This window comes from Schistocerca cancellata, chromosome 2, assembly GCF_023864275.1.
Source record: "Schistocerca cancellata isolate TAMUIC-IGC-003103 chromosome 2, iqSchCanc2.1, whole genome shotgun sequence".
In the NCBI taxonomy this organism is placed as follows: Eukaryota; Metazoa; Arthropoda; class Insecta; order Orthoptera; family Acrididae; genus Schistocerca; species Schistocerca cancellata.
In genome coordinates, this window is record NC_064627.1 from 1,098,247,879 (window position 1) to 1,098,263,309 (window position 15,431).

General features: G+C 47.9%; 4 non-coding genes across 4 annotated transcripts; 2 read left to right on the forward strand and 2 right to left on the reverse strand.

Annotated features, from left to right (window-relative positions):
* Positions 1-900: 900 nt before the first annotated feature.
* Positions 901-984, reverse strand: Trnal-uaa (transfer RNA leucine (anticodon UAA)). The gene has a single exon. It is a non-coding gene; the product is annotated as a tRNA-Leu (tRNA).
* Positions 985-1,667: 683 nt separating this feature from the next.
* Trnag-ccc (transfer RNA glycine (anticodon CCC)) lies at positions 1,668-1,739 on the forward strand. Its single transcript has one exon. It is a non-coding gene; the product is annotated as a tRNA-Gly (tRNA).
* Positions 1,740-2,958: 1,219 nt separating this feature from the next.
* Positions 2,959-3,042, reverse strand: Trnal-uaa (transfer RNA leucine (anticodon UAA)). Its single transcript has one exon. It is a non-coding gene; the product is annotated as a tRNA-Leu (tRNA).
* A 683-nt stretch (positions 3,043-3,725) lies between these two features.
* Positions 3,726-3,797, forward strand: Trnag-ccc (transfer RNA glycine (anticodon CCC)). The gene has a single exon. It is a non-coding gene; the product is annotated as a tRNA-Gly (tRNA).
* Positions 3,798-15,431: the final 11,634 nt, after the last annotated feature.

Below are 15,431 nucleotides of genomic sequence, written 5' to 3' on the forward strand. Positions count from 1 at the left end.
GCTTGGAAATGGGCATATACGTAGAGGGCAGGCGCGAGAAACGACTGGGAGAGACCAAAAAACGACAAACACACGACAGAACCTTTCATTTTATTGTGGCCACAGATTCGCCCCTTAGTGTACCGAGAGGCAAGAGTGGCGTCAGCGTGTGGGACCGCATCATTATCGCTAAGCAACCACGAAACCGAAGGAAAAATGCAAAATGAAAGACGCCAACAGCACGTCGAGTTCCCAGCCGAGAACGCATCCAAATACTAACCACGGCCAACGATTCTTGACGCCGGTGAACAGACGAGAACCGCTGCACTACGCGCGGTATCGCCGTTGGCGACAGTATCGCGCGACGTGTAGACATCTTACTTCTTGTGAAGATCGCTTGTTATTTACCTGGCAGTGTCTCGCTGGAGGAAGCATTCTCTTTTAGGGGAGAAAAATAAAATGGCACTTGGTGCGGTCGAATACGTGGCATTTGTGTTCACAGCACGACGCTCTAACTTACTCAGCTTTCGAGCTACGCAATGTGGCACGTCTGCAGTCCAATACCCGATCCACCGTCTCATCCACCTTTATTACTGCCCTGACACTCATTTACACACATATCTGCTTTCGTTCACGTTTGCTCGCCTGATGCTTGGACCCCAAAAACCACAACACAAAGATATCGTAAATGCCGTGAGAATAATAAGACTCAGCAAACAAAAGGATGTTCGGCTACGAGGAATCGAATCCGGGCCTCGTGGCTGAAAGCCATGTCTCCTAACAGCTTTCCATTCTTTCTGACCGCCAGACAATCAGACTTGCAAGGCAAGCACCATAGTCACTGCCGTTTCTAGTAGTATCTGTGGAACCTGTTCTTCCCGCATGTACGAAATTGGTAGTTTTGGAATATTTAAAATGCATTGTCAAATGTGGGGTTCGAACCCACGCTGCCCTCAGGGAACCAGAGCTTAAATCTGGCGCCTTAGACCGCTCGGCCAATCTGACGTGTGGGCGCAAAGTGTCTACTACCGCCGTTTCTCGGCATATCTCCAGAGCCTGACGGCGAAGTTAGCGTGTTTTTTTCTTGTGTGAAGGAAATACGTTGGTTTTAGAGTATTTAAAACGAGTTGTCAGATGTGAGGTTGCACCCCACCCTCACTTTCGGGAACCACAGCTTAAATATGGTGCCTTACACCATTGTTTTCCGTCGCCATCTGTCGTAAGTGGAACGAGCAGAACTGTAGTTATCAACATTCACATTGGCGCAGAGAAAACAAAAAACGACAGAAAAGGCCGTTCCCTAGCAACGGCTACGCTGTGCATTTCGCCCTCAGGGGAAGCTAATGATATGCTCCAGGCGAGCATCAAACTAACCAACTTAATATTGTGATACTTAGGTGCTTTCTACTTCTGGATTGGCACACATATGCTGAATCGACTCTGGATCATCAGTAAGTACGTCACATTAGATATTTGTTTTATCGCCCTGCTGTAAATTAAATGGCAGTTTTTCAACGGCTGTCAGTTCTGCTTCTAGTTACGCTACATCGCCCTAGCAGCACCTACGCACTGCGTTCAGATGTGCTCACCCCCGCTCTGGCGTTGAGCGCCTACAGCGCCATCGCCTTCGGCCTCTGATGGCAGGAGGGTAGCCGATATATCAGGGCGTGGGTGGGACGCAGCACAACGCGGTGGTGGTGTAACGGTCAGCATGGTTGCTTCCCAAGCAGTTGATCCGGGTTCGATTCCCGGCCACCGCACAAAAGGTACTTTTTTCTTCTACGGGTATTCCACGTACCGAAACGCGATCTTCGAAACTGTGAAGTGTCGCGGTACGAATAGTTTTCCTTCGCCCCTCGTCTCAGTCCGTGCTGCCAGGGCGCTAGTCTGCGGTTTCGTTTCTCAGCGTCGTGTGTCTTCATGTGTCGACTTGTCTCGACTTTGCTCGGCTGACGCGAAAGCTGACGCTTGGAAATGGGCATATATGTAGAGGGCAGGCGCGAGAAACGACTGGGAGAGACCAAAAAACGACAAACACAAGACAGAACCTTTCATTGCTCGGCTGACGCGAAAGCTGACGCTTGGAAATGGGCATATACGTAGAGGGCAGGCGCGAGAAACGACTGGGAGAGACCAAAAAACGACAAACACACGACAGAACCTTTCATTTTATTGTGGCCACAGATTCGCCCCTTAGTGTACCGAGAGGCAAGAGTGGCGTCAGCGTGTGGGACCGCATCATTATCGCTAAGCAACCACGAAACCGAAGGAAAAATGCAAAATGAAAGACGCCAACAGCACGTCGAGTTCCCAGCCGAGAACGCATCCAAATACTAACCACGGCCAACGATTCTTGACGCCGGTGAACAGACGAGAACCGCTGCACTACGCGCGGTATCGCCGTTGGCGACAGTATCGCGCGACGTGTAGACATCTTACTTCTTGTGAAGATCGCTTGTTATTTACCTGGCAGTGTCTCGCTGGAGGAAGCATTCTCTTTTAGGGGAGAAAAATAAAATGGCACTTGGTGCGGTCGAATACGTGGCATTTGTGTTCACAGCACGACGCTCTAACTTACTCAGCTTTCGAGCTACGCAATGTGGCACGTCTGCAGTCCAATACCCGATCCACCGTCTCATCCACCTTTATTACTGCCCTGACACTCATTTACACACATATCTGCTTTCGTTCACGTTTGCTCGCCTGATGCTTGGACCCCAAAAACCACAACACAAAGATATCGTAAATGCCGTGAGAATAATAAGACTCAGCAAACAAAAGGATGTTCGGCTACCAGGAATCGAATCCGGGCCTCGTGGCTGAAAGCCATGTCTCCTAACAGCTTTCCATTCTTTCTGACCGCCAGACAATCAGACTTGCAAGGCAAGCACCATAGTCACTGCCGTTTCTAGTAGTATCTGTGGAACCTGTTCTTCCCGCATGTACGAAATTGGTAGTTTTGGAATATTTAAAATGCATTGTCAAATGTGGGGTTCGAACCCACGCTGCCCTCAGGGAACCAGAGCTTAAATCTGGCGCCTTAGACCGCTCGGCCAATCTGACGTGTGGGCGCAAAGTGTCTACTACCGCCGTTTCTAGGCATATCTCCAGAGCCTGACGGCGAAGTTAGCGTGTTTTTTTCTTGTGTGAAGGAAATACGTTGGTTTTAGAGTATTTAAAACGAGTTGTCAGATGTGAGGTTGCACCCCACCCTCACTTTCGGGAACCACAGCTTAAATATGGTGCCTTACACCATTGTTTTCCGTCGCCATCTGTCGTAAGTGGAACGAGCAGAACTGTAGTTATCAACATTCACATTGGCGCAGAGAAAACAAAAAACGACAGAAAAGGCCGTTCCCTAGCAACGGCTACGCTGTGCATTTCGCCCTCAGGGGAAGCTAATGATATGCTCCAGGCGAGCATCAAACTAACCAACTTAATATTGTGATACTTAGGTGCTTTCTACTTCTGGATTGGCACACATATGCTGAATCGACTCTGGATCATCAGTAAGTACGTCACATTAGATATTTGTTTTATCGCCCTGCTGTAAATTAAATGGCAGTTTTTCAACGGCTGTCAGTTCTGCTTCTAGTTACGCTACATCGCCCTAGCAGCACCTACGCACTGCGTTCAGATGTGCTCACCCCCGCTCTGGCGTTGAGCGCCTACAGCGCCATCGCCTTCGGCCTCTGATGGCAGGAGGGTAGCCGATATATCAGGGCGTGGGTGGGACGCAGCACAACGCGGTGGTGGTGTAACGGTCAGCATGGTTGCTTCCCAAGCAGTTGATCCGGGTTCGATTCCCGGCCACCGCACAAAAGGTACTTTTTTCTTCTACGGGTATTCCACGTACCGAAACGCGATCTTCGAAACTGTGAAGTGTCGCGGTACGAATAGTTTTCCTTCGCCCCTCGTCTCAGTCCGTGCTGCCAGGGCGCTAGTCTGCGGTTTTGTTTCTCAGCGTCGTGTGTCTCCATGTGTCGACTTGTCTCGACTTTGCTCGGCTGACGCGAAAGCTGACGCTGGGAAATGGGCATATATGTAGAGGGCAGGCGCGAGAAACGACTGGGAGAGACCAAAAAACGACAAACACAAGACAGAACCTTTCATTGCTCGGCTGACGCGAAAGCTGACGCTTGGAAATGGGCATATACGTAGAGGGCAGGCGCGAGAAACGACTGGGAGAGACCAAAAAACGACAAACACACGACAGAACCTTTCATTTTATTGTGGCCACAGATTCGCCCCTTAGTGTACCGAGAGGCAAGAGTGGCGTCAGCGTGCGGGACCGCATCATTATCGCTAAGCAACAACGAAACCGAAGGAAAAATGCAAAATGAAAGACGCCAACAGCACGTCGAGTTCCCAGCCCAGCACGGCCAACGATTCTTAACGCCGGTGAACAGATGAGAACCGCTGCACTACGCGCGGTATGGCCGTTGGCGACATCTTACTTCTTGTGAAGATCGCTTGTTATTTACCTGGCAGTGTCACGCTGGAGGAAGCATTCTCTTTTAGGGTAGAAAAGTGAAATGGCACTTGGTTCGGTCAAATACGCGGCCTTTGTGTTCACAGCACGACGCTCTAACTTTCTCAGCTATCGAGCTACGTAATGTGGCACGTCTGCAGTGCAATACCCGATCCACCGTCTCATCCACCTTTATTACTGCCCTGACACTCATTTACACACATATCTGCTTTCGTTCACGTTTGCTTGCCTGATGCTTGGACCCCAAAAACTGCAACACAAGGAAATCGTAAATGCCGTGAGAATAACCAAGACTCAGCAACCAAAAGTATGTTCGGCTACCGGGAATCGAATCCGGGCCTCGTGGCTGAAAGCCATTTCTCCTAACAGCTTTCCATTTTTTCTGACCGCCAGACAATCAGACTTGCAAGGCAAGCACCGTAGTCACTGCCGTCTCTAGTTGTATCTGTGGAAACTGTTCCCGCGTAATTTACTTGTTTTCCCGCATGTACGAAATTGGTAGTTTTGGAATATTTAAAATGCATCGTCAGATGTGGGGTTCGAACCCAAGCTCCTCTTCGGGAACTAGAGCTTAAATCTGGCGCCTTAGACCGCTTTTTTTTTATTTTGCACTGAAGCCCACAAGCTACTAAATTTTTAAAAATGTCTGGTGACCTCCACGTACCAATTTTAGTGCGAGCAATAATTGCAAAAAAATGGTTCAAATGGCTCTGAGCACTATGGGACTTAACACCTTAGGTCATCAGTCCCCTAGAACTTAGAACTACTTTTTTTTTGATGAAAATTTGTGCCGGTACGGGACTCGAACGCGGGTTTCCTGCATATCGCGATCTGTCGCTGTACCTTTTTTTTTTTTTTACAATAACAAACATAAACTGCTTCTAGAATTTTTTTAAATACATAAGACGATGACTTTATAAAATAAAATTTTTCTGGGAAACGTAAATAAGTGGATTTTTTTAACATAATAGTGAAAAAAATAAAATAAAGTATCCTGCTTCTGTCAGTACAAACAATAACGGTCTACGTTCCTCTTTTAGGCGCGTACCTCGCTAATCCCGTCACACCTCGCGTTGGTGTCGGGTACGTCTTCACGTGTGTTTGTGGATCCTCTCCACTGTCCTGGTCCTTTCTTGATCTGATACTTATAGACAATAATTACATTCTCCTACCCGGAACACCCCAACTGGGTGGGGGATCAAGCAAGGCACTCCCTAAAAAATTTGCGTAATATGTTCGATATCTCGGATGTCTCATAAGTTGTGAGTGATGTTCCTGTAGTAAGGCCCAAAAGTCAAGCACATTCTTACTGTCGTCTCGGAAAAGATAACGCACAGTCAAACCTCGAATCCAAGTCACTGCGTTTGTCTTCGTTCGGGGATAATATGTCCTATCTGGGAGAAGTAGTGTGCGTGGTTCTATTGTTTGCGGCCCCACCCGAAGGAGGAAGGCGATCATTTTTTTGACCAAACACCAGACGTCCGCCGAAGGACCGCATATCAGGCGATGCTCCTCAGTGTCTATAACATTGCACTGAGGACACAGTGGCTCGTCCGCCATATGAATTGTATGCAACCTGGAACGAGTCACGTATTTCCCATTTACCACCTGATACCACGACTTGCGCGTTCCCGTATCGAGTTGTGGGTGGTGCACTGTACGCCATACCACTGACCACGTAACTGTTGGTTGGCGGCGCTCTACGGCATTATTCGGCCGTCGTCGAGTGAAGATGTGATATATATCACGTGCCGTTGCCGTCCTGGTAGTCGGTAGTTCCATATGTACATAACTGTGTTCCACAAAGAAGGTTCGCATATGGGCAAGCGATGGTGAGATGTGAGCCACGGCTACCGAAGCCGAAAGAGAAGGTGGAGCGAGTTCGTCTATCAAGCTGCCCGTCAGACTTGTCTGGTGTCGTGTCCACATCTTTATCATTGTGGTTACATAAATAGCCACTGCTCGGTCGCGTACGTAGACTAGTCCAAGACCTCCACGACTACGAGGAAGGGTGAGGGTTTCGTATCCTACCTTGAAAAGCAGACCTGTGCTCACAAAATATCCTAGTGCCGCCAGGATTCGGCGGGCCAACACCACCGGCATAGGAAGAACTTGTGCCAGGTGGGGGATGCGAGAGGCTAGATAAGTGTTGGCAAAGGTGACCCGTTGTATCATATCCAGTGCCCTTAACCTGTGACTTCGGACACTCGCACGAATTGTTTGCAGAAGATTTCTGTAACTCAGTGCCACCGTGCGTCGAACGTCTGTAGTGAAGATAATTCCTAGGCATTTCATCTTGTTGATCGGCTGTAATGGTGCTACACTTCCTGTCGAGAGTCCTCTCCCGATGTTTATCGCTCCCGACTTTGCCATGTTCAGGCGACTTCCCGTAGCCATACAATACAAATTAATCCAATGCAAGGCCGCTCCTGCCTCGTCGCCTGACCGTGCTAAAAACACTAGGTCATCTGCGTATGTTCGGCATATAAACTTCTTGTGCCTTATCGTCATTCCTTGGAGTCAATTCCGGAGCCCGCAAAGCAGCGGCTCGACAGCGATGGCATACAATATCGTTGACAGCGGGCACCCTTGTCTGACCGATCGTGAGATGGTGATGGGCCCCACCAAGCGTCCATTGATGAGCACTTTGGATGCGGCTCCGTGGAGTAGTCTCATGATGACGGTAACAAAACTTTCCGGAAACTTCATTTTCGTCATCACGTCCGTGAGATAAGCATGACTCAGCCTGTCAAATGCGCGATCGAAGTCTATCGATACCAATACACCCCGGAGACGACATGTTGAAGCCAGTGCGATAACATCGCGGTAGTCGCTGAGTGCCGTTTGTATATTGCTAGCTCCTCCTAGCTTGGTTTGGTCGAGTGAAATCACTTGTCGTATTACGCGTTTAAAGCGTGCTGCAAGTATCCTGGCGTAGATCTTGTAGTCGCAATTAAGAAGGGTCAGTGGCCGGTAGGCCTGTATACCTGTGCCGCCAGATGGTTTGTGGATGGGGATGATCATTCCTTCCACGAAGGAGGGTGGAAGAGGCACGTTGGGAGACATCAATTCGCAGTACATGGCAGTCCATCGTGGAATCATGAGATCTTTAAATGTACGATAGAACTCTAACGGAAACCCGTCGGGCCCCGGCGATTTGTGCGACGCTCCCTTATCAATCGCTTCCATTACGTCGTCAACTGTGATTTCACCTGTTAACTCCAGGTTGGCCGACTCGTCGAGACACGCGGAGAGCGTTCGTCGGACCTCATGAAAGGCTGCCTGATCGTGTTCCGCTTCTTCATAGAGATGACCGTGGTGTTCCACGAAAGCGTTGGCAATGTCTTTTTGCGTTGTCATGCGGCGACCATCTGGCAGTACGACCGTCTGTATTAAGGTTCTGCGGCTACGTTGTTTTTCTCTGATAACGTGATACATCGACGGGGATTCTCCACGGACTCGTTCAAAGGCCCTTGCACGGATTGCGACACCCTCCAGTCGGCGGCGCGTTATGGAAATTATTTGGGCCTGTGCTCGTTTTATACCGGCACGACGCTCCTGTGAAGGTGCTTGTACAGATAGTTCGCGGAGTATCGTGAAAAAAAATTCCGTCGTGTACCGCCTCCACATCATCTGCTCTCTTCCGTATGCAATTAACGCTCGGCGCAATGCATGCTTAACGCATTCCAGCCACCACTGCAACGTCGTCGGATATGTCGGGAGGCGTCGTTCACACACATTCCAAGTGTCTTCGACTAAGCGTCTGCACTCAGGTTCCCTAAGGTGTGCTGTATTCAGTTTCCAAACACTGCGACCCCTCCACACTGGTTGACGACGCAGGGAGACCGTGCATATATATGCTATGTGATCTGAAAAGGCGACAGGCCACAATTCCGCATCGAGGATCGCAGGTTCGAGACGACGTGTTACGTAAATGCGATCGAGACGACTTGCAGAGTGACTCGTGACGTAGGTGTATCCACGTCTGTCGCCATGTATCTTCTCCCATGTATCAATGAGATTCATGTCCAGTATGAGTTGCCGCAGCTCCGGGCATGAAGTATAACGTGGGTGTTGATCTTTTGGTGCGAGCACGCAGTTGAAGTCGCCTCCAAATAAGACATGTTCATACCGACCTAAGAATAGTGTTGCAATCTCCTCTGCGTAAAATCTGGATCGGTCGCGCCGTCTGTGTGACCCCGACGGTGCGTAAATGTTAACGACCCGTACTCCCATCACTGTGAGCGCCAGTCCTCACGCTGACGGCAGGTACACCACGTCCTCGGCTACTATGCCGCTACGTAGAAGTATCGCTGTTCCGCTGCCGCCGTCGGTAGTAGGTGTAATGTACGTATCGTACTCATAGAGGTCGGGGAAGCTCTCAACACATACTTCCTGCAGCAGAACGATGTCGACGTCTGAGGCATGCACCATGTCTCGTAATAATTGCAATTTGACAGGCGTTCTGATCGTATTAATATTAATAGAGGCTATTCGATATGCCTGCCGCTGAACGCTGCACATGAACGCTTATGTTAATTTGTGTGCTGCTGCCCGGTGACATGCTGTCTGTGCGTCAGTCTGCATCTTCTGCGCGGTTAACATCCGGTGGACGCAGCACTCGCCATTGCGGGTGCGTCGTCGGTGTGGGGGTCAGTATCGGATTCGTCGGCTCAGTTCCTGTGCTGGAGGTCCAGCTCCCGTCGTGTCTCTCCGGCCGGGCTGACCGAAGGCGGTGGCGTTGCTGCGGTGGGTGGAGGGACTCCTTCCGTCAACTTTCCGTCCGGTGTGTCTGTATTCAACCCCTGCGTAGGATGATTCGGGTCGTACTGCTGTGTGGGAAGTAGATCCTCCCGTTGCGCATCCGGATGCACTGTATCGACGTTACACCCAAGTCCGTCTGACGTGGACTGCAGTAAGCAGGTATCCGACGGCGCTAGCCGTCGTTTCTCGTGGCGCTTCGGTGATCGTTGTTTGCGCGTGTGCGCCTCCGTATCCGAGTGCGGAAGTGACTCCCGGTGCTCAGGGACGAAAGCAGCTGTCGGCACAACAGCAGGATCAATTTCCATTTCTCCTACCGATCCTTTCCGCTCGGTTAAGTGCGTCGTCGGCGCCGGAGCGGCAGAGGTGTGCGTCGTTTCGTCATTGGAGGCGGTCTCTGCCGCAGTCGGTTGCCGTAAACTGTCAGGATTCTGTAGCTGGTCATTCTTCGGGATGGGATCCGTGCGAAATGCGTCCGCATACGTTAGTGGCAGCGGCGTCAACGTGGACGGAGGTACGGGTTCGCCGTTTGGAACTTGCACTATCCTCCGCTGCATACATTCGGAACGGACGTGGCCCTCTTTCCCACAGCCTGAGCATGTTTTGGGTTGTCCATCGTAGATGACTATAGCTCTGCATCCGCCGATGAACAAGTACGAGGGTACATGTTGTGTCAGTTCTATTCGGATTTGACGCACCCCATTGAGAACGGGGTAAGTCCTGAAGTTGGACCATTTTTCCTCAACGTGGCTAAGCACTCTTCCATACGGGCGTAAGGCGTCAACGACCAAGTCAGACGGAACCTCGAAGGGAAGTTCGAAAATACGTATGTTTCGTAAGCCCAGTCCTGCATGATCAATAGTTACTTCTCCAACATGTCCATCAGAGTGACAAAATTTGAGTCCGTGTTTAGTATCTCAGATGATTCTGTTACATACTGCGTCGTTAATCAGCTTGACGTAAACAACACTGCTCACTATGGAGAGGTGGATTCCGATAAGTTCGTTGTAGTCAAGTTTAACTTCGTCTCGTAGGAACCTTTCTATTTCGTAGGCTTTCGGTATCGCATATTTATTCGAAAAACTAATCTTGAGAGTCGACTTTCGGTATGCATGTGCCATTCTATATCGAGTCGTCTAAACGCACGAGTACGCCGAAGAGGTAAACAACTGCGCGAGCGCGAACTTCTCCGGCAGGGACGTAAACAGACGTCCGTGCCGTAGCACCGCCGAAGGCAGACTGAAGAGCCTGACTGCGAAATTAGCGTGTTTTTTCTTGTGTGAAGGAAATACGTTGTTTTTAGAGGATTTAAAACGAGTTGTCAGATGTGAGGTTGCACCCCACCCTCACTTTCGGGAACCACTGCTTAAATATGGTGCCTTAAACCATTGTTTTCCGTCGCCATCTGTCTTGAGTGGAACGAGCAGAACTGTAGTTATCAATATTCACATTGACGCAGAGAAAACAAAAAACGACAGAAAAGGCCGTTCCCTAGCAACGGCTACACTGTGCATTTCGCCCTCAGGGGAAGCTAATGATATGCTCCAGGTGAGCATCAAACTAACCAACTTTATATTGTGATCCTTAGGCGCTTTCTACTTTTGGATTGGCACGCATATGCTGAATCGTCTCTGGATCATCAGTAAGTACGTCACATTAGATATTTGTTTTATCGCCCTGCTGTAAATTAAAGGGCAGTTTTTTAACGGCTGTCAGTTCTGCTTCTAGTTACGCTACATCGCCCTAGCAGCACCTACGCACTGCGTTCAGATGTGCTCACCTCCGCTCTGGCGTTGAGCGCCTACAGCGCCATCGCCTTCGGCCTCTGATGGCAGGAGGGTAGCCGACACATCAGGGCGTGGGTGGGACGCAGCACAACGCGGTGGTGGTGTAACGGTCAGCATGGTTGCTTCCCAAGCGGTTGATCTGGGTTCTATTCCCGGCCACCGCACAAAAAGGACTTTTTTCTTCTACGGGTATTCCACGTAACGAAACGGGATCTTCGAAACTGTGAAGTGTCGCGGTACGAATAGTTTTCCTTCGCCCCTCGTCTCAGTCCGTGCTGCCAGGGCGCTAGTCTGCGGGTTTCGTTTCTCAGCATCGTGTGTCTCCATGTGTCGACATGTCTTGACTGACGCGAAAGCTGACGCTTGGAAATGGGCATATATGTAGAGGGCAGGCGCGAGAAACGACTGGGAGAGACCAAAAAACGACAAACACACGACAGAACCTTTCATTTTATTGTGGCCACAGATTCGCCCCTTAGTGTACCGAGAGGCAAGAGTGGCGTCAGCGTGCGGACCGCATCATTATCGCTAAACAACAACGAAACCGAAGGAAAAATGCAAAATGAAAGAAGCCAACAGCACGTCGAGTTCCCAGCCGAGCACGCATCCAAGTACTATCCACGGCCAACGATTCTTAACGCCGGTGATCACACGGGAGCCGCAGCACATTTTTTTTTTTTTTTTCATTAGGGCCTTTCAACTCCTTTTATAGCCCTCCTTGCTTTCACCAAATAACGCCTTCTTCGGAAAGCTTCAACGCTATAATTTCTTAAACTTTCGAACTTCGTTCACGCACGGATAATACAAACTAAATCATGTTTTTCTGGGATGTGATATTGTACAGTTCTGCAGAACAATGGAGTACTAAAATCGATAGTACTCTGGAATCGGCGGACGGTCTTTTTCTTCCGCAGTTGCAACTCAGCTGCACGTACTTCAACATAAACATATTCGCTAAACAAAAGTTATTCTTTTGTCTCTTGAAGAGTGCCATCCACTCCGATGGAGCAGAAAGGTCTTAATAACTATTGGCAACATTGTACAACTTTGTGTTGATGACTATGTGCGCATCACACTAACGGAAAATAAAGCATCTAAAATTAATAAAATGAAGTCGTTACAGTCCGGAAACTGGAATGAAGAGACTGGAAAAACACTTCTGCAGCCATGAACGTGTCAAACATAAAGGTCGTATCTTCCAGGATACTCATGAATGCTTGTAAAACATAATAAAATTCCTCAGAATTAAAATGTGACTCTCTCCAAGAGATAAAACCAGAACGATCCGTAGTGAGTACGTGGCGCAGTCCATGAACTACAACACAAATGAAACAAGTAAAATCAAGAAAAAAGAAATAACAAGTGGACCGTGTCCACTCAGTAAAACTCAGTTCAAGGTGTGGTCCGCAGTGCCATCTCATAGCCGTAATCCAAGGCCGCGTGCAAAATATTCGTAAACAGTTCGCGATAGTTGACGCAATCTTTCATTTTCATATACTGGGCCCACACATAATCCAGGTATATCACATTGTAAGTAACTTTCAGATCTATAATTGCATAAATCGTGTGCCCTAATAGCCAAACAGTGACATTATTCTTCGTCTGCGGGAAGGCTTTGAAGTCAGGCAGTATCACACGACGAACAGCCACTATAGTTCAATTCTTTTATCTTGGCGGCTCGCGCATGCCCAGCCCAGACGCGGGAGATAGCTGCGTTGCCAGTTGCAAACGACGCACGCGCCAATAGAAGCAGCGCCATAGTATAGCATAGTTCGCAAGCTTACGTTTAGGGGGGAGCGCGCAGTTCATGAAGTCAAGCCCCCACGGCCGCATTAACCCTTTCGCTGCTACAAAGACGTGCTCCCTGCATTCCGCGCTGTGCGCGATTTGTCACTGCACTGCTCGCCTGTGCAGACACATCGTGTTCCGGCTGCTTTGACGCGCTTATCAATCGAGCCCACAAAAACTATTTGGCCCAAAAATTAGATTTTTACACATCTTCTTGACTGATACCTTCCCCCCATAAATGACTTAATTTTGTTTCGATGTTCAACGCAGTTATAATGCAGCATTAAATATAGTAAACCATTGCACGAAATTTTGAAGAGTTTGCAGAGCTAAAAGTCCATAGAGTATACTTTCCGTATGGTCGATTTTAGTTGCCACAATGTTGAAAATGAAATGTGGACAAGATACCTAAATTTCATATAAAATTTACTGTATAACAATAGCTCATTTAAGTACGACATAGGTGCCGTATGTAATATTGAGAAATATTCCGTCTTTCGCGACTGTAACAAAAGTTTTATTTACACTGAGCACGTTTGGCTTTATTTTAAAGCACTTCAATCAATCAAAAGGAAGTAGACAAAATACATTAAACAAAACTGTGGACTTACAAAAACACTAGGACTTGAATATACCGTCTATCAGTGAAGTGCTCTGAGCTATGTCAAATATAATTTTTGTGTGTGGCACACACAAACATCATTTATTTGCTAAAACACTGATCTACCAACACAAACGTTGAATATTGTGTTACCGCAGCACAGAACTACGAAAGGTGACTTGGCAATTGAGGAGACAAAATACTGTCCACTGAAGATGCTTCAAAAGAGAGAAACACGTCTGGTCTAAATAAGCCCCTTATTACAGTTGCAGAAGAGGAATATATTTCAGTACCATTGGTAAAACTGCGACTGTGGAACAAAAACAAGAAAGAGAACATGAGTATCATTGCGTATGTGCCATACCTTTCCTTGATTGAAGTGCTTTAAAATAGAGCCAAAAGCGTCCGGTGTAAATAATATTTTTATTACAGTCGCGAAATATTTCTCAATATTACATACGACACCTATGTCGTACTTATTAAATGAGATATTGTTATACAGTAAATTTTATATGAAATTTAGGTATCTTGTCCACATTTCATTCTCAACATTGTGGCAACTAAAATCGACCATACGGAAAGTACACGCTATGGACTTCTACCTCTGCAAACTCTTCAAAATTTCGTGCAATGGTTTACTACATTTAATGCTGCGTAATAACTGCGTTGAACATCGAAACAAAATTAAGTCATTTATGGGGGGAAGGTATCAGTCAAGAAGACGTGTAAAAATCAAATTTTTTAGCCAAATAGTTTTTGTGAAATCGAATGATAAGTGTGTCAAAGCAGTGGGAACACCATGTGTCTGCACAGGCGAGCAGTGCAGTGATGACAAAATCGCGCACAGCGCGGAATCCGGGGAGCACGTGTCTGCAGCAGCGAAAGGGTTAATGAAGAGACAAAGCACTAGAATTTTCAAAAAATTGCATTCAAACGAATATAATTCGTGAAGTAAGGCACTTCGATATTGTTTTTAAATAATGAAAATGTTAAGCATCGCACAAGGTTTGAACTCATAACCTTTTGCGTAGCAGCCCAACACCTTAACCGTTACACTTACGCAACTCGTCTGACTACATAACGCCATTGGGACTATAACACGTCACGCAAAATACTGACAAACACTGTTGGTATGACTATGAATTACTCACGCTTCGTCGAAGTACAATAAGAAATAAACAATTACCGCTGTTCTTTATTGCGAAAAAGCGGTTCGTGAGAGTGATACAAACGCCTTTCCTTGCTATCGCCTGAATTAGGAGCCTTATTGCTTGTTTGGTTTAATTAATTAATAGAATATGAAGCAACTGGTATAAAGAATGCTTTTTCCAAACTTTCTATAAAAGAATGTCTGCTATCAAGACATTGCTTTTGTTCTATTACTTTATTTATCACTGAACGTTTCTAAAACTGAAGACACTCGTCCATGCTCTACACTTCAGTCGAGATGTGGCAACGTCGTTCTCTGTTCATTGGCTGACTGTGTTTTGTGACGTCAGATGCGCAGAACGAACCTAAACTCGGCCGCCAACATAAATGACGCGCACTTTAGGTGTAGAGGCGTTCTGTTAATGTGGGCGATCATTTGTTGACAGATTCGCGATACCATCGACACAGAGCTACACTCGAAACGATGTCTGCGTGTGTCCGTATCATCACATCTTCCATAGTTGGCGGAGGGGAGGAGATGGATGTCCGCAAGCCGCTGGTTCGTCGCCAGGACGTTGTGGACCATCTTAAACCAGAGAGCACTCACGTCCGACGGCAGCACTCTGTTGTTGATGTTTGCCCATACCTTTACCCGTTCCACTGTGAGTTCTGGATCGCCAGTTTATGACGCGGAGGCCGTCCAGTCAGAGCAACGTACACCCCGCAAGCCGTCCTGTTCCTGTCTATAGGCGATAACAGAGCATAACTCCTAGTTAAAAAATACTCCCGTACGTATGGCATCTTACACGGGATGGCCGCGAGAGAGACTGGCGCTCCTTCGGAGTGTGGGCGGTAGAGCTCCAGGAATGGTGCT